The sequence below is a fragment of the Balaenoptera borealis genome, assembly GCF_965194805.1.
Source record: "Balaenoptera borealis genome assembly, chromosome: 17".
Classification (NCBI taxonomy): domain Eukaryota; kingdom Metazoa; phylum Chordata; class Mammalia; order Artiodactyla; family Balaenopteridae; genus Balaenoptera; species Balaenoptera borealis.
In genome coordinates, this window is record NC_138876.1 from 20,308,763 (window position 1) to 20,330,048 (window position 21,286).

Sequence of the window (21,286 nt, forward strand, 5' to 3'; positions counted from 1 at the left end):
CCTTCCTCTGAGTCCCAGGGCTCAGACAGTTGGGTCGTGTGCTGACACGCTCTGGAGGGCTCCGCCCAGCCACACACAGCGCCCTCCTCGTGTGATCCGGGGAGTTCCTAGTCGGCCAGACTGGCTGTCCCTCCGTCCCAAGGGCCCGGAACTCAGCCTCAGTTAAGAGACTGGAGGAGATTTGCTCAGCTTGTCCTCCATCAAGCCCCTCCTCCCCAAACCTGGAGTGTGGAATCGCCCTCGTCACCTAGAGGCCGCTGCCTGCTGCCAGTCACCCAGTTAATGACGAGACCCACAGCACGCCATGCCTCTAACGCCTTCTACCCGTGACTCCATCAGAAGTTCATGGTATCCTTGAAAAATAATCCTATTGAAAGTCTACACTTCATCTCAGATCATTCTAAGGGACTAAGCTGCTGCTTAAGGTAAGAGCAAAGGGAACCTAGTATCTTACAGGCAATACACAGAAATCCCTGGTGGCGCAGTGGTTGAGAATCCGCCTGCCAATGCAGGGGACACGGGTTCAAGCCCTGGTCCAGGAATATCCCACATGCCGCGGAGCAACTAAGCTCGTGTGCCACAACTACTGAGCTGCAACTATTGAAGCCCGCACCTCGCAACGACGAGTAGCCCCACTCATCCCAACTAGGGAAAGCCCGCGCGCAGCAATGAAGACCCAACGTGACCAAAAAAAAAAAAAGAAATCTTGGAATTACTGCATGTCTTTTGTTAGGGAGAGGCTACCCTTATTCGAATTATCTTTCTTAATTTTTAAAATACAAAATCTTTCACAAGGTACTATTGTATAGAGTATCTAAAGTGATTTATGAGAATAGGAACTGCAGCGGAAGGAAATTATGTATGTGTGTATATACATGTATACATATCTATTCCTTTTTATTTAAGAAAATGAAATAATTGTCAGTTCAAGTAGTATTTTGACAGCAGGGGCAATTCCATTCAGCAGATGATCCTTGAGCATGAAGAGATTCTCATGAATAAAGAGGTACTCATAGCTGTATTTATCTTAAAATGGGTTTGTTTTAATGAGTTGAGTATTTTAAGGAGAAGTATATATTAATTTAAAAGAGTGTTTTAATAAGACAGCTTTCTGGGGCTTTTTGTCATTTAGCACCGATCATATTTTAATTGACTTCCATGTGTTGCACTTATTTTTTAGAAGAGGGTGTACGCCTTCTGATGTTTAAAAAAAAGTCACTTACTCACTAATCATTTTATCAAATAGTGGCCAAAACAAAGAGTGGGCTAAGGCCAGATTAGCAAATAAGCAGTCATGATTGCCATCAGATCCTGCCCATGCCCAGGGCAGACATCAGAAATCAATCTGAGCCATCATTCTTCTCAACACCACCCTCTGGCAGCAACCACCGGTCCATCAGTGTTGGCCACCAGTGTGATCCTGGGCTAACAGTTCTTTCGTTTCTTCATAGTCGGAGCCAAGGTTCATACAGGATTAGCCAAGAGTCAGAACACGATTCCATGTGGAATAATCAAGATAGAAATATTTACTGTAGAACTCACACCATGTGATTCCTGTATTATGAACAGAAATGGAATAATAGCTTTCCGTGTAGGAAAACAATCATTTGAAGTTAGGCCATATTTAGGGTAAGCACAGTTCCCACTGGATATAAATTTCACGTCTTCCACTGGTGAAACGTCCTTATCCATCTCCAGAAACACTGTCCCATTCTGCCTCCTACCATCTCTTACCTGAACTTCTGTAATAATTTCAACCAACAGTAAGTTCCTGAAGGACAGGGACTATGTCTGTTTTCCGTAATTATTGTTCGTTGTATGTGAGTGCCTCCCACCATTTGGCATAGTGAGTGAATGTGAATGAATTAATGCCCCCTAACTGAGTTCCCTGCCTCCTTAAATTGTATCCTCCACTTTATAGCCACATGTAAATCTGGACACATCACTCCCCTTCCTAAAACCTTGTCTCCTTTTCACCTACTGAGTGAAACCCAAAGTTCTCCCCAGTCACACTGCCAGCCAGCCAAGCTTTGCACTTTATCATCAAGTAATACCAAACTGTTTGAAGTTCCCCAAAAGCATCATGTAGTTTGTGCCTTTGTGCCTGTTCTCATGCTGTCCCCTCTACCTGAAACTCCTTCCCCACCTAATTCTAGTTCATCCTTCAAGGCTCAGTTAAATTATCATTTCCTTAGAAATCCTTCCCTGTATCCCAGAGTTGGGGTCACTGCCTCTCCACTAAAATCCCACATCACTCTGTTTATGTTTTTATTATATCACTCACCATTTGATGTTGGAGTGATCTATTTTTATATCTCCTTAAATGATTGTTTTTACTGCATGTTACAGAAAATCCAACTCAGACTGGATTATATTGGTTCACTTAAATAAAAAGAGGTATACAGCTTTCAGGTATAGTTTGATCCAGAGGTTCACGGGCTCATCGGGCTTCACTTTTCTGTTTCTCTTGACTGTATCATCCTGGCTTTTCCTTCAGACTAATCCCTCATGGTATCAGAATGATTGCCACAATTCCTAGGACAAGTTTCCCCATTGATATCCAGATTGGAAAAAAGAACTTCTCTTCCCCTCATGAGAAGACAAAAGCTCTGAGCTTTCTCTGATTGAATCAATGAAAGACTGGTGCCATCCCTAAACCAATCATGAGTACAAAGGAGATGGGAATATGGTACCTGGCTGAGACTCCAAGACTGGAAAGTTCATGTCCTTGTGGGAAGGGGGAAGGGATAAAGGATACTTTGGAGGCCACCAACAATATCCACTCTACTTTCCGATTAGACCAAGCTCCTAATGGTCATGCATGCACCCCTTACCATATTCATCTTTGGGTTCCCAGCATGTAGCACAGTGCTTGACACATGCAGAGCAGATGATGAATACACACTTGCTTAGCTGAAGGGAATTGAGCCTGCCTAGAAGTGAAAACACATGTATAGCCATGACCACCTTTGTCCGTGCTCCCTTCTTTAGCTCTGCAGATTCCTCCTCCACACTGGCTGCCTCCTCCAGCCACTTGTCACCCTTCCCCTGTGTGAATTCTTCTGCCTAAAGTGTATTCCCACTGCCCTTAGCCTGGGTTATTTTTTTCTCAATCAAAATTCAGCTTAAACCCCACTCACACCCACCCCAATCCCAAAAAGATCTCCCTGTTTAAAGGCTCTCTGAGGCTTCCCTTACAAGTTGAAGATTCTGTGATAAGTGCACGAACATATCACCAGAAATGATGGAAACATCAAAAGAGAATGGTTTGTCAGTCAGTCCTTTTTTATTAAGTATTCCCAGAAGGCAGCTGCTATATATCTTTTGATTATTCCTTCAGAAGAAAGGATAACAGAGTAGAGAGACTAGACTTTGCAAACAGGTCGGGGTCAAATCCTGGTCCCATCACTTCTTAACTCTGTGCAATGTTGGGCAAGTGATTTAACCTCTCTGAGCTCAGCTCCCTCCTGTGTAAAGTGAGGGGATAATACTACTCACCTCCCAGGATCATAATAAGGGTTAAATAAGATGAGCTATGTAACGTGGCTGGGACAGTAGATGTCATTTTCCCCCTCTCCTTTAGCATCCAGAGTGCATTATTGCTGTGCCTAGTATTTTAAGTTCTATAATAATAATCTACAGGGGATCCAGGCAATTAAAGCTGCTCACTGTTACTGGAGAAGCTCTTCTGAAAGCTCCTCTGGCCTCACAGTGTCTAAGAGCAGAAACTTGAGACTCCTTAGTAATCTTTGGTAACTAGTCCAGTTCCCCCCAAAGGAAGTTGTCTTCCTACTTTGGCATGCCCTGGGTTTGTTTTCCTGGTGAAGCAGAAGATAAACAGCTTGCCATCTGTGGTCACTCTGAAGATCCAGCTAGGGTGGGTGTGAAAGTCAGGACAGCTGTGGAGTCTAAGGAGTTTCAAGTGCCCTTGGGGTGCTTTGAACTTTGGGCTCTTGCTTCCTCACCTGCGGCCTCCCTGATATAAACCTCAGCCTCATCTCCTATTTCCAGAAATAAACCTTCCCTAAAATGTGAGGCAGGGAAGAGAAGTTCTTCGTAGACCTCAGACAGCTTCAGATTTATCATTGGACATCCCTGTTTATAAAACCCCATGCCAGGCTATTATCTGGTTATTTCTTCAGACCTTTATACCTCCTCTTGGCTCCTTTCTATATGTTTTCTTTTCTCCTTTCTGAGTTTTTGCTACACTTTGTGGAACAAAACAGAATTTCTCTCACTATCTCCTTCAGGGTATTTTATCACCAACTTTTGTGGTTTTAACTACTAGTCTCCTTCTACCCTGTAGAGTTCATCAACAATTTTTATCGAACAAGGATTGTTCCCTCCCTCAGAGGAATTCTAATGCCTGCTGTCAATAATCATTATTAATAACACATTCATCTTATATATAAGTGTGAATGGATTTTTTTTCCCTGCAAAATGTACAGAAAGGGCCACCCCATGGAAAGGACTGCAAATGTTCTCAAATCCCAGTGATTAAAAACAAAAGTCAATAACTTCATTTGATACCTGAATGGGAGGAGGGCAGATATTTTGTGTGTTCCTTGCTGATGGATTTCTAACAGGGGAAAAAAACCAGTAGCTCTTAGAGACAGTATTTTTAACCGTATACGCTTGAGTTTCTTGGGGAGCCAGTGAAAGAAAATCACTGCCCAATGTGCTGTTCTCTCTCTGTCTCCATGCAGAATTCTTTCTCTTGGTAAATACGACTGCCAAGTGCTCAGCTCTTTAAAGTTTTACCCCTCTCCGTTTTCACGAGAAGCACAACCAGAAACAAGAACTGCAGGTCATCTTTCAGGGCACAAGACTTCAAAGCTCCACACCATGGGCGTGCGTACAGGTTACTAAGCTAGGAAAACATGACACGTCTTTCGGACTTTTAAGTAAAGTTGCTTTCCTTGGTACAAAAGGAGTATATATCCATTGTCTAGAAAGTCTAGAATATACAGATAAGCAAAAGAAGAAAATAAAAGTCATGTCCCATTCCAGTACCCAGCAATAACCACTGTAAAATTTCATTGCAAATGCTTTTGATCTTTTAGGCATATATGTACATCTGGATATATAGTTTTTACAAAAATGAATCAGAGTTTGGGCTTGCAGGTTTTCTTTCTGGACCTCAGCTGCACAGGGTTAAGTTAACTGTACTACTTGGCTCGTGGCACACAATTTTTTCAGTTCTTTCAAGGGACACTTGTGGGATTTTCTTCTCTTTTTTTTTTTTTTTCAATTTCATTTTCTATCCCCACCCACTTAAGCAAAAACTGCAGCGCGTTTGACATATAATTAATATATACTATTGTTTTGAGTGTGAATATTTGTAATTCATACAAATTTTGGAATCTTTACGTGTTGCCATATATATATATGGCATATGTTGATATATATATATATATATATATATCATTTGATCTTTATAAAAACCGTGAAAACTAGGTGAAACAGGTATTTATTCTCCCCATTTAATGAATGAAAAAACTGAATTGACTCACAGAGATATAGTGATCTGCCCAAGTTCACATAGCTAACCAGTGGCCAAGCCAAGATCAACAGTCAAGTCTCTTGTTCCCTAGTAATATCTCCCCATAGGGCTTATTAAGAGTCAGGATTGTTTCCAACAAAATGCAGTCATCTTAAACTTCTCCATGAGAAAGTCGTTCACCACCTGATGAAAGGTCACATCAAAACGTGTATTTTCATAAGTCTGGAGTGACCTATCATTTTTGTCTAAGAAGTGAGCCAAATGGTCTTCTTCTCAAAAAAAAAAAAAAAAAAAGACAGGGGTATCAGTGTGGGCAGGGGTCACTCATCTCTTTGAACACTGTTGTGGGAGATAAGTTTCCTTCTGAAGGTGGTGACTGCAGACAAATTATGGTTTTCACGGTGAGTCATCTCCTAAACCTGCCCTCAGGTTAGCGATGGAATGAACCATTGGGCCAAAAAGAACAGAAACTTGGACATAAAGAATGGGAAGCAGGCAAAAGTTTCTAGCCATTCTCACATCAGAAAATATCTTTTTAGAAAATGAGTGTGTAGTTCCTTTTGACCTCCGTGCAGACCATAAACAGACAAGTTCGAGAGAAATATTGGATTCTGGCCCCTAAAATCAATGAATAACCCATCCCAGGGTTGGGTCTCAGGAGCTGAAGGCCAGGTGATTGTTTGTAGGGGAAGGTAAAGCTGAGCGCTTGGCTCCCACTGGCGAAGGAAAAAGTGATTGAATGATGGGGTGATGGAGGAGTCATTCTTCAGTGTAATTTTAATGACATTACAAAATGCTGTTCCTCAGCATTTTGTGGACAAGGAGAGAAGAGCTCGGTTGGCTGCTGTTTGGTTAGGGCTTTTTAATCTTGGCATGTCCTTCGGCACCACAGGCAATAGCAGGCAAAACCTGTGTCCTCTGAGCCTGTCTTCCTCATAAAAAGATTCCTTTTGCATAATCCAATTGATAAAGGCTTATAGTCGGTATTTTAAGAAGAATCAGTATGTCAAATATTTGCCCAATGAGCTCCAAAAAATTATCATAGCAATAACAATTATAACTCCTAAATACTGACTGCTTACCATGTGCCAAGCACTGTGTTTAACAAGCATCACTTTATCTACTCTGGGGAGAAAAAAAAAAAAGAAAACTCGGGCATAAGTGCTATTATTATCTCCGTTTTGTGGATGAGGAAATTGAAGCTTAGAGATGTGGAAGAAGTTGCCCAAGGCTACAAAACTAACTGGCCAAACTGGAATGCAAATCTTAGAACTATCTGACTCCAAAGATGAATTTCTGTGCTCTCAAAATTTGTATGAGTTATCCATTCCTGTGTAATAAATTATACACCACCATCAACATTCCCATCCCCAAGGCATAAGAATACCCTGGTGTGATGATTCAAGAATCTTCTCAGTCTGTGAACATGAGACCTAATTCCTCTTTCACTTCAGGTACCTTTAATTCACAGGAGAGTCTGTTTCTTCTCCCCATGGTAACAAAAAATATACTGAACTATGTTACTATAGTGTTATTATGGCTCAAGGAAAAAAATTCTTACCCCTAAAAAAACTTAACAAGCCCTGTCACCAGATTCACCCAAAATATCTTGAAGTTATATTCCCCTAGTATTGGATTTCATCTTCACTATTTACCAACTCTGTGGACTTGTGTAAGTTACCAACACTCTCTGGATTTCCATGGCCTCATTTATAGAACAAAACTTACTACCAACCAGATACCAAGAGGGCTGTTACAGGGAGATTCTGTTATAACTGAGAACTCTTGCCAGATTTCTTGCATGTGTCCTTTCCATGGTAGATGCTCAAATAAATATTTATGGAATAAATGTTTTGATGGAATGAATGCTCTAATTCTATTCCCAACTTTGCTGTTCGTTCTAAAACTTGGTTCTGCATGAGAGGAAGAAGAGATCCTTCCAAAATCTAGGGAACTCTGAAGGGATGGAAGATATAGGTTCCAGGACTCAGTGTGACTTTGGGCAGGTCATCAGATGTGATTCAGAGTCTCAGGGGCCTTACCCCCAAAATAAGAGGAACTGATGGCTGCACAACAATGTGAATGTACTTAATGCCACTGAAGGATACATTTAAAAATAGTCAAAATGATAAATTTTATGTTATGTATATTTTACCACAACAACAACAAAAAAAGGAAAATTCTAACTGTCTAGAGTACATTCTGATACTGGAATGCTAAAGCTTGAGACAAATAATACTGGCTAGCATGTATGATCCTTTACTATGTGCCAAGCACTGCTAAGATATCAGATGCTTGATCTCCTGTGACTTTCTCAGTGGTCCTGTGATCAGGGTATTATTATTACCCCCATTTTATAGATGAGGAAACAGCCAAAGCTAGCATTTCCAGAGCTGGGATTTGAACCAATATGTGTCTCACTGGAGAGCTCATGTGTTTACTACTTAGTTTTCTGATTGGGGGTGGGGGGAGGGGCGCAAATCACCAAATCACAGATGCAGGCAGCTCAAATCCTAGCCAAGGAAAAATTTGATTAAACAAAAAAAGGTAGTCTCAAGCCCCATCAGAATTTGAGAAAGGCCTTGGCTACTTCTTTTCTTTGAAGCTCCCAATATATTGGAACAGAGGGAGGAAAGGAAGAAGAGAGTCAGGGAGAAGAAAAAACAAAACCAGACCAAGACATAGTTACCAATATTTTGCTGTTTTGTTTTTTTTTTAATAAATTCATTTATTTTTATTTCTGGCTGCGTTGGGTCTTTGTTGCTGTGAGCGGGCTTTCTGGAGTTGCGGCGAGTTGGGGCCACTCTTTGCTGCAGTGCGTGGGCCTCTCATTGGGTGGCCTCTCTTGCTGCGGAGCACAGGCTCTAGGCGCGCGGGCTCAGTAGTTGTGGTTTGTGGGCTCTAGAGCACAGGCTCAGTAGTTGCGGCGCACGGGCTTAGTTGCTCCGGGCATGTGGGATCTTCCCGGACCAGGGCTCGAACCCGTGTCCCCTGCATTGGCAGGCGGATTCTTAACCACTGAGCCACCAGGGAAGCCCTGCTGGGTTTTTTTTTTTAATATTGATATTTAATTGTTATATTTGTGTGATTTTAATAATGACAAAAATATTTTATTGAGCAATAACATCACAAGTCCCAGTCAAGGTCCTACAGAATTGGAGGCCTGAGCAAACAGTGTCCAGCCTCTGCCTCTTTCTTCCCGCCCTCCAGCTCCTCCAGAGTAGAGAGGCTCTGAGTGCTGTTGTGATGTCACCTCAGCTCGCTCCTCTTGGCACAGCCATGGACCCTAGATGGGGCTGGAGGGACAAACAGGAAGTCCAGGGCTCCCATTGGATCACCGGTATGACACAACCTAGCTCTTAGGACCACAACCCAGGAAAGTTTGCTCCCCCAACCCCTCTTCTATGGGCTTCATTGATTCTTAAAACAATTGCAGTATTCATAGTAGTAATAATGATAGCATCTAACATGTGGAAGGCTTACCATATGTCTGATAAGCACACTGTACGTAACTTATTTCTTCCAGCAATTCAGTTAGGTAGATACAAGCATTAGTCATCGTCTTTTTCCATATGAAGAGACAGCTATACCTAGGAGTTAAGTGGTTTGCCCAAGACCACAAAGTTTTCAACTTGCAGAAGCAGAATGGAATTATGGAAAGTGGCTACCATTTACAGAGCACTTATAGTGGAGTTAGCTTGAGGATTGAATGGAATAATTCATCTAAACATTTAACCCAGAGGCTCACACCAACCCTATGCAGAAGGTTCTATGACTACCATCCTAAATTTACTGACGGGGAAAGCATGGCTTAGGGTAGGCAAGAAAATGTCTGAAAATACACAACTTAAAAGTGGCATAGCTCTGGGGTCTGTCTTATGTCAAAGCACAAATGCTAATCTGCTCTGCCCTCTGACCTTCTCAGAAACTGATTAGAAACCAAGAAGGTAAATTTCTGACTGTTGCATTATCACTTTGCATGGTCTCCCTATTGGCTCTGTGCTGTGAACCACTGTTGTTGTCTTGTTGTTTTTGTTTTTTATCCAGCTGAGGCATAACGCAGGGTCCCAGTCTCCTAAAATCTGTCTTTTCATCTTAAGGATCAAACTTGGTAATGAAGGAAATTGTTCTATTCAGTATGCCAAATCTCTTACAGAAGATGGATGTGGTTTGTGGTGCCATTTGTAGGCATGAGTTGCGATCGCTTCTCAATAACCTTTTCATGTAGCGATGCAGAACCATTCTAAGGCAGCCCAGGCAAGGTTTTTCCCATAATTGTGTCTGTAATAATCTACCATTTTATATTTATTTCATCAGTTTCAACAGTTCATAAGAACACACATAATCTTAGATGCAGTGATCAACTGTTTCAGAAGTGCCCCATCCTAAATTTAGGCCTCGCACTCGGTAATTTAGCTAGAGAGCTTCATTGTCGAGTGCCACTCTTTCACGGATGAGGGAAAGTGCTACTATTTAGGCTGTATTTAATTCTTATTATTTCGCCAGTTGAGCTGGATACCACGGAGTTTAATAATGCAGGGTATAATTGCCGTAATGCTGTGAAGGCACGGGGCTGCCGCCTCCCCTCGTCTTTGCTAGGACTCTCTCGCAAATGGGACACTGCTGCTCAGTGGGGCTTTTCTACTTCAATTTTTTAATAAAACAGATTTTGTTGCAGTGAGGAATTTGTGGAGGAATCGATTAAGGGTATGAAGTAGTCACCACGCAGAGCTTTTCATAACTGCTAAAATTCATTGGTTGAGGACTTAAGTGCCTGGCACTGTATCATCAGCTTATTTCCTGTCACAGCAACCCTGGAAGGTAGGTCCTATTGCTGCTGAGTTTGCAGAGTCTGGAAGGGATTGGTTTGTAGTGGGTCATGTAGTCCGCAGCAGAGGATGCCTCCTCCAGAGTCAGAGGCCTGCAGTTGCTGTTACATTGTCTTCCCAGAATGGACTCCTCTTGGTCCTTTTTGCAGAGCATAAAGGAGGGAATGTCTTAGGTGGGGCACAGCACATCCCACCTTACAGGGGATGGAGAGAGTCCCAGATGAGTTGTGAATTCTGGGTGTTTGTTTGCCTGTTTCCCAGGTGGATTGTCATGGCATTCACTACTAGTCACGGCTGTCCTTGTGCCTGTGTGCCCTACCCCCTCCCGCATCCACTCTTCAAATATGACCCCAACAACTGAGAGTAGAATGAATTTTACTCTGAAGTATGAAGTATCTTATGAAGCTGTATTGTTCTCGCTGCTAAGATCCCTTTCATTTTGTAGTGAGACTCACATTTGATTGCCTGATGAGAAACGATTCTTCCTTCCTCAAAATGTTTAAACCCTATGGACACCAGGACATGTGGAAAAGTAGATTTGTGGTAATCACGTTTATTTAAAGTGTTTATAATACATACGTTATTTGTTAATAGGCTGAGAGTGACATCTTACTGACCCTGAAATGTAAGGTTTATATATCTGAGACAGTTGAGGAGACTTTAAGGGAAATGATGGTAGAAATGACAGCTTATTTGGATAATACCTTCTGACTACTAAGAAATGGGATGAATCTAAAGTGTATGCGGATTTATCTAAACGTCACTTGGAATTCATTGAACACTGAAAACACTGAACTTTTTGTGGATACTAATGTAAGAAAAAGTGGGTAAAAATCAATTCTGCTTCTAAAGTACTTATAAATCAAGAACAAAGGACTATATTTGCTGAGGAATTATCTATTCTTAATGTTTTATTTAATAGCAATAATTAAATTTTGTTTTTACTAACCTTGAAAAATAAAAGCAGCAATCACGATACACAATAGGTATCGCATTGTTCATTGCTTCATTCAGTAAATATTTCTGTATCAGTCATCGTGCACTATAGCCAGTGAGGTACAGAACCTGCCATCACAGGTCCATTTCACTAGGGGAGACAAGTTATGAGCACAAAACCAAATCAATATGTGTAAATTCAGAGGATGATAAATGTTATGACAAACAAAAGTAAGGTAAGGAGGTAGACAGTGCTTCCTCTGGGGAGAGGGGTAGTCAGGGAAGCCCTTTTAAGGAAACAGAATCCCAGGAAGGACTAATGAGTGAGAAAGAATGTTCCAGTCCCTTTCATGTGCAGACTCCTCATCCAAAACAATCGGAACCACCAGTCCCACCTAAAGGAAAATAATTCTCTCTGACCTCCTCCCCCACCATTTTTTTCCTAGTTCTGTTTTCTTCGTAAAATATATTTAGGATAAAAAGATCTCAGTCCATCTTTCTTTAATATTATTCCCAAAGTGAGGCCAAATTTGTCCTGAAGTTGAGCCAAATTCAAGCAACGCTGCCAAGGGACCCGGTTCTATTAACAACTAGCTTGCAGTCTCTAGAAGGCTCTTATTTACTTGAGTCTGACTTGTCCTTTGGACTCTTCAGGTACCCCTCTCCCTAGGGGAAGCGCCTTAACATTGAACAGACCCACCTCCCCGCCACCCCCTTCATATGCTAACCTGGAAACAGCCTTTGTGCTCTGTCCAGGGCCTCACAACCTCTTCTCTCTGCCTTTTGGAGGAGGAAGAAGAGGATGGGACATGCCATTTGATAGGATTCTCCCAAAAGACAGGTACGATCCCAGGCATTTGACACACTTTACCTTATCTGATCTTTCTAATTTACCTGGGAGCTTGGGGACATCCTTATTCTGCAGGTGAGGGAAGACTGAGGCCTGGAGTGCTTAAGCCACTTCTTCAAAGTCACCCACTTCATGAGTTGTAGATCTGGGATTTGACCTCATTTCAGATTTCAAAACCATCTCGTACTCTTTCTGCAACATGGATCCAGAAAGCTGTCAATTTCTCTTGTCCCCCAAGGGAACAATATATGGAACTCTCCCACTACTCGCATAGCCAGAAAACCTTCCACCTAATTCTCATGGTCAGTGCCTGGCAAGTGGACATCAAAGCTACAAATTAAGGTTCCAACCAAAGAAAGTTCCAGTTTCTAGAATACAGTTTCCAGTAAGAGATGATATTGCAGGCAATAAACCGACTACCTTAACGGTAGGTGCCAAAACCCTATGGGTGGTTTATAGAGAAGTTGAAATAAGGAACAAAACAAATACATTTAGACTTCACCAAATTCCTCTCTGTTTGGGAGGAAGAAAAAATATTATTCTTTGCGAATGGGAAAAAAAGATAGATGTATTCCTCTCTGCTATTACATGGGTCCTGCTAAGCAATAATGCATGACCAAGCCAAATGCTCTGATCAGTTTCTCTGAGCTGTTATTAAAGTTTGCAAAAATATTGCTCAGATTCTTCCTGGCAGGGTTTCGATATTGTCTGTTTAAACTGGAATTGGGCTGGTACTCTTCATTTCTGTTAAGCCTGCCATAACTGGTGATCCCACCGCACAAATCTCCCGGTGCCGTGGCCTTCATCCAGCATCAGGGGCGACACCCTGAGAAGCAACATCCTCCGCTCTGTTGGGTCTCTGATATGATTCAGTTCAAAAATGACTGAATCAACTGTATTCCTCTTCTTTCTCTTTGCCTCCCCTTCTCACCCCCCAACATTCATGCACATGCGTGCACATGCACTCATGCAAACACATTCCTGCTTTCACACTGAGCAGGAATGAGAAGGGGGAACTTTACAGCACAGACTGCCTTGGAAGGTATTCCTGCCATGAAGTTGGGACCTCTGAGCCCAGTATTCAGAAAGGACACGACACTCTTCTTTTCTTCTGCCGATCTGGCAGATGACCTGAATCGTCCAGCAACATACCTTTCCACTCCCCAACTTTGTCCTCTCACCCTCTTCAGTCCTACTGAACCTGTTCCATTTCCTCAAACACACCAATCCTCTTTCTTGCCCCAGGCTTTGCTCTGATGGGAACACCCTTTACCCTCCAAGTCTCAACTTGGATGGCATTTCTCTGATCCCCCAGGATGATGGCTTAGATGCCCTTGTTATGTGCTACTGTGGGGAGCTTACCTTTCACACCCTGATTGTAATTTGTCTCCCCAAAGCAGCTGCAAATCCTGAGACACAGAACTAAGTCTGTCATGTTCACAGACCTGTATAAAGGTAGGCTAATTGCTGTAACACATCAACCAAAGAAATGTATGAAAGCTCCAGCACCGTAAACTTTTATTCTTGCATGGATAATGGTCCTAGGCAGGTTTGTCAGGTAGGCAGGGTGGCCCTCATCCGTGCAATCATTCAGCAACCCAGGCCGACAGAGATTCTGCCATCATCAGTAAGTGGCTTTCAAAGACTCCCTGGAGGTTTTCTCCGTACAACCCAGCCAAAAGGAAAAGGAGCGTGAAGGAGTGCCTCATGGGAGGCTTTTATGGACCTGGTCTAGAGGTGTGTACATCATTGTTGTTCGCGGTCTGTTGGCAAGAACTTAGTCGCCTCACCACACAGAATTGCAAGGGGCGCTAGGACATGTAGTCTCTGGCTGGGCAGCTACTCCCGATAAAAGGTATATAGAAGGGAGAACACAAATTTGGGTGGGTAAGTAGCCGATCAATAAGTAGTTGCTAAACAAATAAATGAATCAATGAGTGAAAAAACTGCAAAAGACATCTCCTTAATGTATTCTGAGCTGTGGTACAGGACCACCTTCTCACAGCTACTTCAAATTAAAAAACTATAAACTACCGATGGTCAGAGAGGCAGGTGAAAACCTAGATTGCCTTCAGTTTTTACTAGTAGAATGACAATGCCTGGCACAGTACCCAACATAGACAGTAGGCCCTCCATATTCATTGGTTCCACATCTGTGAATTCAACCACCTGCTGATATGGAGGGCTGACTGTACTATACCATTTTCTATAAGGGACTTGAGCATCCATGGATTTTGGTATCTTCAGGGGTCCTGGAACCAATCCCGCACGGATACCAGGGGAGGATTGTAGTTTATGTTCAATGAATATCAGTTGAATGAATGAGTGATTGGAAATCATAGACTGTTGAGATTGGAAATGATTTAATATCACCATGTTTATATTGTGCTGGCTGAGTGATCGTTCAGTCCCACTACAGAGGAAGCACACTCACTCCCAAAGCGGCACCTGCCATCTTCAGGTCATCCCTGTTAGAAACTCCTGTCTTCCGTTGAGCCAAAACCTGGCTTCTTACACTATCGCAGTATTGGTATCTGTCCCTTCAGGTCATACAAAGCATGTGTCTTCCAGAGGTGCTCAAACCTGGCTGTACATCAGAAGTGCCAGGGATGCTTTTAGGAAACTACGTAGTGCCAGATGGCATACCCAGAAATTCTGATTCCGTATATCCTCTGGGTTGTTCAGGAACCAGTAGTTTGAATAGCTCCCCCAAATGATCCTGATGTGTAGCTGGTCTAGGAGGCCATGTGTGTGACACTTCTGTCTGGGTTAGAATCCTGCTTCCATCACTTAACTAGCTGCAGTCCCTTGGGTAAGCCATTTAGCCTCTTTATTCTTCATCTCTAAAACTGTGACAAGAATAGTATCTGTGTCATAGGGTTGTTGTGAGGACTGAGTGATTATTTCAAGTAAAGTGCTTAGCGTAGTGCCTGACCCACAAAGGCCCTCATTAGACAGAGGCCACCATTGGCATTGTTATCCTCCGATCCTCTTACTCTCCTCCTCCGCCTCCTTAGCAGCTTTTCAGATATGTCAATGTCACCATTACAGAACACTTCTTTTCCAGACCAGTTACTCTCAGTTTTCTTTTTTTTTTTTCCTAATTCCTTTCCTACCTGGCAAATTCATATTTCACCTCTTACAGACAGATTTCATCCCAGGAGGAGGTGTAGTGTTTCTGTACCCCGTAACTCGTAGGGATAGAAGCATCTGATGCAATAAATGTAGGTAATTGGGCTTCGGCTCTGAACTTCAGATGCCAGTCATTACTGGTCATAGGAGGGCAGCTGTGCATATTCTCTTATTCCAGGGAAGTCTTCCCATAGGGCAACCCTAGATGTACTAGTGTCTGTAATGAAGGGGAAACCAGAGAGAGGATATGGAGTTTATTTTCTGAATGCTTTCATCCTGATATGTTCAGTTGAGTCCGAACCCAGCCCAGGTTAACTCATTAAGTTCCTGGAGTTTGTTGTAGATTTTCAGCCTTTAGTCATCATAGTCAAAACCATAGGAACAAAAATAATGAAAATGGTACCTGGGGAAGTAGGAAGGGCCGGTCTAAAAGTCCAATGTGAAGTTAGGAAGGGGAGAAAAGGCCAAATGTAAAAAGCAAAATGACCCCTAGTTAATGATAAGGTATGGTGTAGACTTTGGAAAGACATAAAGAAGTCAAGGAGAAAAACATCTGGACATCTCCTGGTTCAGGAGATACATTTTTCTTAAGTCTTATTTGTTGGTCATGGGTCACTCTTCTTTCACTTAAGATTGAGACCTGTCCTTATATGGTGAGGGACAGTTGAGGAATGGAGAGGATAAATTCATTATGATCATAATAATTTGTATTAATAAGATGTTCCTAAAGCTTCATAAATGTTCAGTCATATCCCTGTGAGTGTGAGGTAAACCATATATCAATATTCTTGTCTAATATATGAGGAAAATAAGTCTCAGAAAGGCATAGTGACTTACCCAGTGTCATACTTCATGTATACCAGGCCCAGGAGGAAAACCCAAGTTCTTCTAATTCCTAGTCCATTGTCCTCCACTCCTAATGCTACCAGTTCTGGAATGTTCCACTGATTTACTCTCTCACTATTCCTCAGTTTTTACACACACACACACGTGCACACACACACATTCAAAACTATCACATTCTTCTAAGCAGCTCTTATTCTCAGCTTATATGTCACCCCCTCTAGAAGTTCTTGACTTCCCCAAGCTGGCCATAGAATGTTGCTTCTACCTCAGTTACAACATGGATATCACTGGATTCTAATTACTTTTTTATAAGACTTCTCCCCCCACCCCCATGATGACTTTCTTGAGCACAAGGACTGTGATATACTTAACTTTATATCCCCAGCAACTTACACAGTGCAAAGCATAGAGTGGATCCTCCTTAAATATTTGTTGAATAGTTGGATATGTGGATGGATGGATGGATGGATGGATGGAAGGATGGAAGGTCTTTCAAGGTTGAGATTTAAAGAAACATACAAGAAGCCAGCTTGCTGTCAACAGAGGGCTTTCTTAACTTTCTGATAAAGACAGAATTCTTCTGACGCTTTTGGTTTAGATCTTCTACCATACTTCCTTATCCATATTCTGCTAGAATTTTCATTGCTGAAGTGTTTATTTGGTATCAATCATCATTGTACGCAAAAGGGAGAGAGCTTGTCCCAGGCAGCAGTGTAGTAACAATAGCACAGTCTTCAGATAGCCAAGACTTGAATCCTGTTTCATCAAGTTCTTAAGTGTATGAATTCTTCTAGAAATTCCTTATTCCTCAATTTCCTCACGTGTTAAATGAGGACAATGATGGTGCCTCCTATACAGATGGTATGTGAGGATTAAATGAGATAATAAATACAAAGTACTTTGTACGCACCAGCACTTTGGACAGCGCCGGACCCAGAGTAAGCATTCCTTATACGTGAACTCTTCTGTCTTCTTACTGCACACATATGACTACTGGGACCCAGAAATTTGGCTGAGTCAAGTCTGTATCTGGAGACCCAGTTCCGAGAAAGCCTGACGAGATGATCAGAGTTACTCTGGAGACTAAACAGGCTGTAATTCAGTGCATCCTTAGCCAAGTTACTTCTCTGAGTTCAATCTTATCATCTCTTCTTACAGACCTGCTTCAGTGTTTTAGTGAGCTAGAGGTCAAGCTCTGAGTAACCCGCCCCCCGCAATTGGCACTTGACATGTGTGACTTGAACTGGAAACTCATTGAAGACAGGAGCTCCTGAAGATGTACCCCTTGCATATCTGGGCCCAACTTGCTTCCCAGGAGTCCCTCTCTATAGGAAGTTTTGCTGAGTGGAAATAAACTTTCCTAAATCACTTAACATGCTCTTTGGGGGACTTAGTTGAGCTCCAGGAAGGTTCTGGCCCATTAACCCTATTCCCCTGCAAGCAGTTACTGAACTTAATGATCCTGCTGCCCCCAGCAGGGCACCAGGCCCACTCCCTGCCATGTTTGCTCCGGGATCCTCTCTGGCAGCCACAAAAGCCCTGGCAGCACAACTTTCCTTGCGGCATTTGGGAAGCTGGGCCAAGTTCTCTGTCAAGTTAATGGAGTGACCTTCTTTTAGGTTCTGGACAACCCAGCCTCATGTTCAGAGGTAGAGGGCTCTCCCTGGAATTATGAGCTCTTAGGTTTTACGTCTGTGCCTGCGTAGCACCTGGAACATAACAAACACTTAACGTGTAGGGAAGGATGGAGAGAGGGAAGGAACGAAGGAAGGAAGGAGGGAGAGAGAGAGAGGGAGGCCTGGTTTTTTGGTAGTATTAGCCTCAAGGTGTGTAGCATTTACCTAATACAGGACGAAGACCAAGGAGAGCTACTTTTACTGTTTTCTAATTTTAAAAAAGTCTTCTCCCATGAGTGATTTTGTGACCTCCATAAGCAAAGGGCAGTGGGGGGAGAAGCCACAGAATCTTCTGGTCATTTCAATATGTGCTCTCTCCAATCCTCTGCCCTTTCAAGAAGTCTCAGTTGAGAAATATCTGTAATAGGTGAGCAATGATAATGCCATTGAATAAAGATTGATGGAAACAGATATAAACCCAAAATGTTTTTCGTGCCAGAAATACTGTTTGCTCAACAATAAGTAACATCAAAGGACTGAAACATTTCCCACAGAGGTCAGCAGTTCTGGGATGATGCACTGAAATTCACACCTCTGCCAGAAGCGCTCTGTTCCTGGCATGACAAAGAAAAAGGCAGATCTGTTCATGTCAATACCCAGAGGAGGCAATTTTACCTTTTCTGATGATTGTTCAGGTGTGTCGTTCTCCAAAGAGCCTCCGGAGTCTCGTTAGGCCTGTTATAAAATTTTAAAACTTTGTTTCAAAATGGATAAATCCTTTTTTTGTTTTGTTTTATTTTGCTTTGTTTTTACTCCCGCAACTAAAACTGTAGCCTGCAGATGTCTGTCCTGTGTGAACCTTAGAGATACTCCTATTTCAGCAAGCATCGCTTTTATTTCCATAATTGGCCATATCTTGAAGCAAACCACCTGGGCTAAACTATATCTTTGGTTTTCTTTGTAATTTTAAAATATTGCCCTTTGTCCCTATAGCGCTTGTTATCTGAGAATCTCGATTCCGGAATCAAAGTATTTGAGATTAGGAATTAAAGATAATAATAGTAACATTTGGGTGCTAAGTGCTTTTTCTTCCCTTACTTCATTGAATCATCACGACAACCTATGATCTGAGTACATTACTATTTACGTGTTATGAATGTGGGAAGTCAGTAGCCAAAGGTACAATCCAGACCTTTCCAGAGCCTGTAACACTCCCATCTACTCTCTGGCTCCAAATCCACCTTAACCACACTGTTTTCCTTTAATATAGCACCTATCAATTTCCCACATACAGAATAATTTACCTATTATGTGTATTGTCTATTGTCTTTGTCCTCACTAGAATATGAGTCCCATGAATGCAAAAGTTCTTTTTTTCTGTTCTGTTCGTTGATGTATCCTAAGCTCAAGAAGAGAGCCTAGTGCATAGTAAGCCTTCACTATATATTGCAATTGTTATTGTTCCCTGTTTACCTGCTATACTGTGCCAATCCTATTCATGTTTTGCTGGCAGAAAAACTGAGGTCAGGAGCCACCTGGTGATTTACTAAAGATGACACAGTGAGCAAGTTGGCAAGAAAAACCAGATCTCCTTACTGCCAGCCCGGTTCTTTGCCTAAATCCCAATTCAATCTTGCCGTACTTTTATTATGCTATAAAATGAATAACTGTTTATGAGTTCATTCTCAGGCACGTTATTGCTTTTATATCACATCAAAGGACTTGAGACAGGCAAAAGATATAGCCCTATTGATTGTTCTCAGAGACTCAACTTTTCCATCCCACAAGGAATCCATGCTTAAAGTTCATTTTGGGGACAGGAGCCAGATAGAAGACCATCTCCAGCAAACGTACCTCCACGTCAGGGCAGGGTTGCAAGAGTGTCTGGTTTTAGGAATCTTGAAGTCAGTCTTCTGAACAGAGGACTGTTTCTGTTCCTCTCCACCAGGCTCTTACAGAACCTTAGAACTGACCTAAAATCAAAATGCTGAGATGTTTTCAGCTCTTGGATACTCAGTGGGTCAATGTCTTCTAGGGGAGATCCAGTAGCTACGGTAAGTAGCATGGGAGTGACTCACCCCTCCTTGAACCAGGTATTGAATCCATGGGCCTGGGATGTGAAGGGGTGAAGTGCTGGATGCTGGCTGAAGAAGAAAGTGGCAGCTTTAGAAGTAAGGGTGTGTTAAAATAAGAGCTGTGTGTTTGGCTTTCTGAAAAAAGACTAAAGAATCCAGAGCCTGTCAGGAGAATCCATTTATTTGAGCATGAGTTGTTTTTTCATTACCAGCAACAGAACACACCTCCTAATCCTCATAGTAACATCTCCCCATCCGCTTTAGAGTGGACTATGTCACTCTCAGTAGAAGACATAGGGAGAGAGGCTCTTCTACTACAGATAATGTGCCTAGACTACTCCGCTGTCACACGAGGCTGTTGGCCAAAAGAGAGGGACTTATTTGTACTTTAACAACTCAAGGGACCCATAGACATTAAAGCTATGCTGTTGAATTGACTAGTACCAAGCTCTATTAAGGGGTGCACTACAGTCTTTCAGGGCAATGATAATAATAATGAGTCCTCATAAAGCTCTCTATCCTTTAAAAATACATTTTTTAAAATACATTTTCTCATGCATTTTTAAACTTTAGCTTAGTATAAAATCATCCTGAGTTAGTTATAGCAGAGATTCTTACCACCTCCATTTCATAAGCTGGAAACCTGAGTTAAGAGGCACTGATGACATGCCCTAGGTCACATAGCTGGTAAATGACAAAGCCCAAATCCGCTGGCTTCTCAGTGTTTTCCACTATGACATTCTGCCTCCTGCCCACGTGATATCTCCACCTGGATGTCCTGGAGGCTTCTCAAATACATGGTGAGAACCAAATTCATTATCTTCACTTCACAGAAAAAAAAAAAAAAAGGCCATTCCTCTTCTCCCTTCTTATTTTTTTTTAACATCTTTATTGGAGTATAATTCCTTTACAATGTTATGTTAGTTTCTGCTGTATAACAAAGTGAATCAGCTATACGTATACATATATCCCCATATCCCCTCCCTCTTGCGTCTCCCTCCCACCCTCCCTATCCCACCCCTCTAGGTGGACACAAAGAACCGAGCTGATCTCCCTGTGCTATGCAGCTGCTTCCCACTAGCTATCTATTTCACATTTGGTAGTGTATATATGTCCATGACACTCTCTCACTTCATCCCAGCTTACCCTTCCCCCTCCCCGTGTCCTCAAATCCATTCTCTACATCTGCATCTTTATTCCTGTCCTGCCCCTAGGTTCTTCAGAACCTTTTTTTTTTTTTTCAGATTCCATATATATGTGTTAGCATATGGTATTGGTTTTTCTCTTTCTGACTTACTTCACTCTGTATGTCAGACGCTAGGTCCATCCACCTCATCAACAATAACTCAATTTCATTTCTTTTTTATGGCTGAGTAATGTTCCATTGTATACATGTGCCACATCTTCTTTATCCATTCATCTGTTGATGGACACTTAGGTTGCTTCCATGTCCTGGCTATTATAAATAGAGCTGCAGTGAACACTGTGGTACATGACTC

General features: G+C 42.2%; 1 protein-coding gene and 1 long non-coding RNA gene across 5 annotated transcripts in view; one reads left to right on the forward strand and one right to left on the reverse strand.

Annotated features, from left to right (window-relative positions):
* SAMD12 (sterile alpha motif domain containing 12) overlaps positions 1–21,286 on the forward strand; it is a 488,950-nt gene that overhangs the window by 358,887 nt on the left and 108,777 nt on the right. The window lies entirely within an intron of this gene.
* On the reverse strand, positions 432–21,286 carry LOC309615194. The gene is made up of 3 exons (XR_014236616.1): positions 19,567–21,286; positions 18,388–18,447; positions 432–11,419 (listed from the first exon to the last, which is right to left on the reverse strand). It is a non-coding gene; the product is annotated as an uncharacterized lncRNA (long non-coding RNA).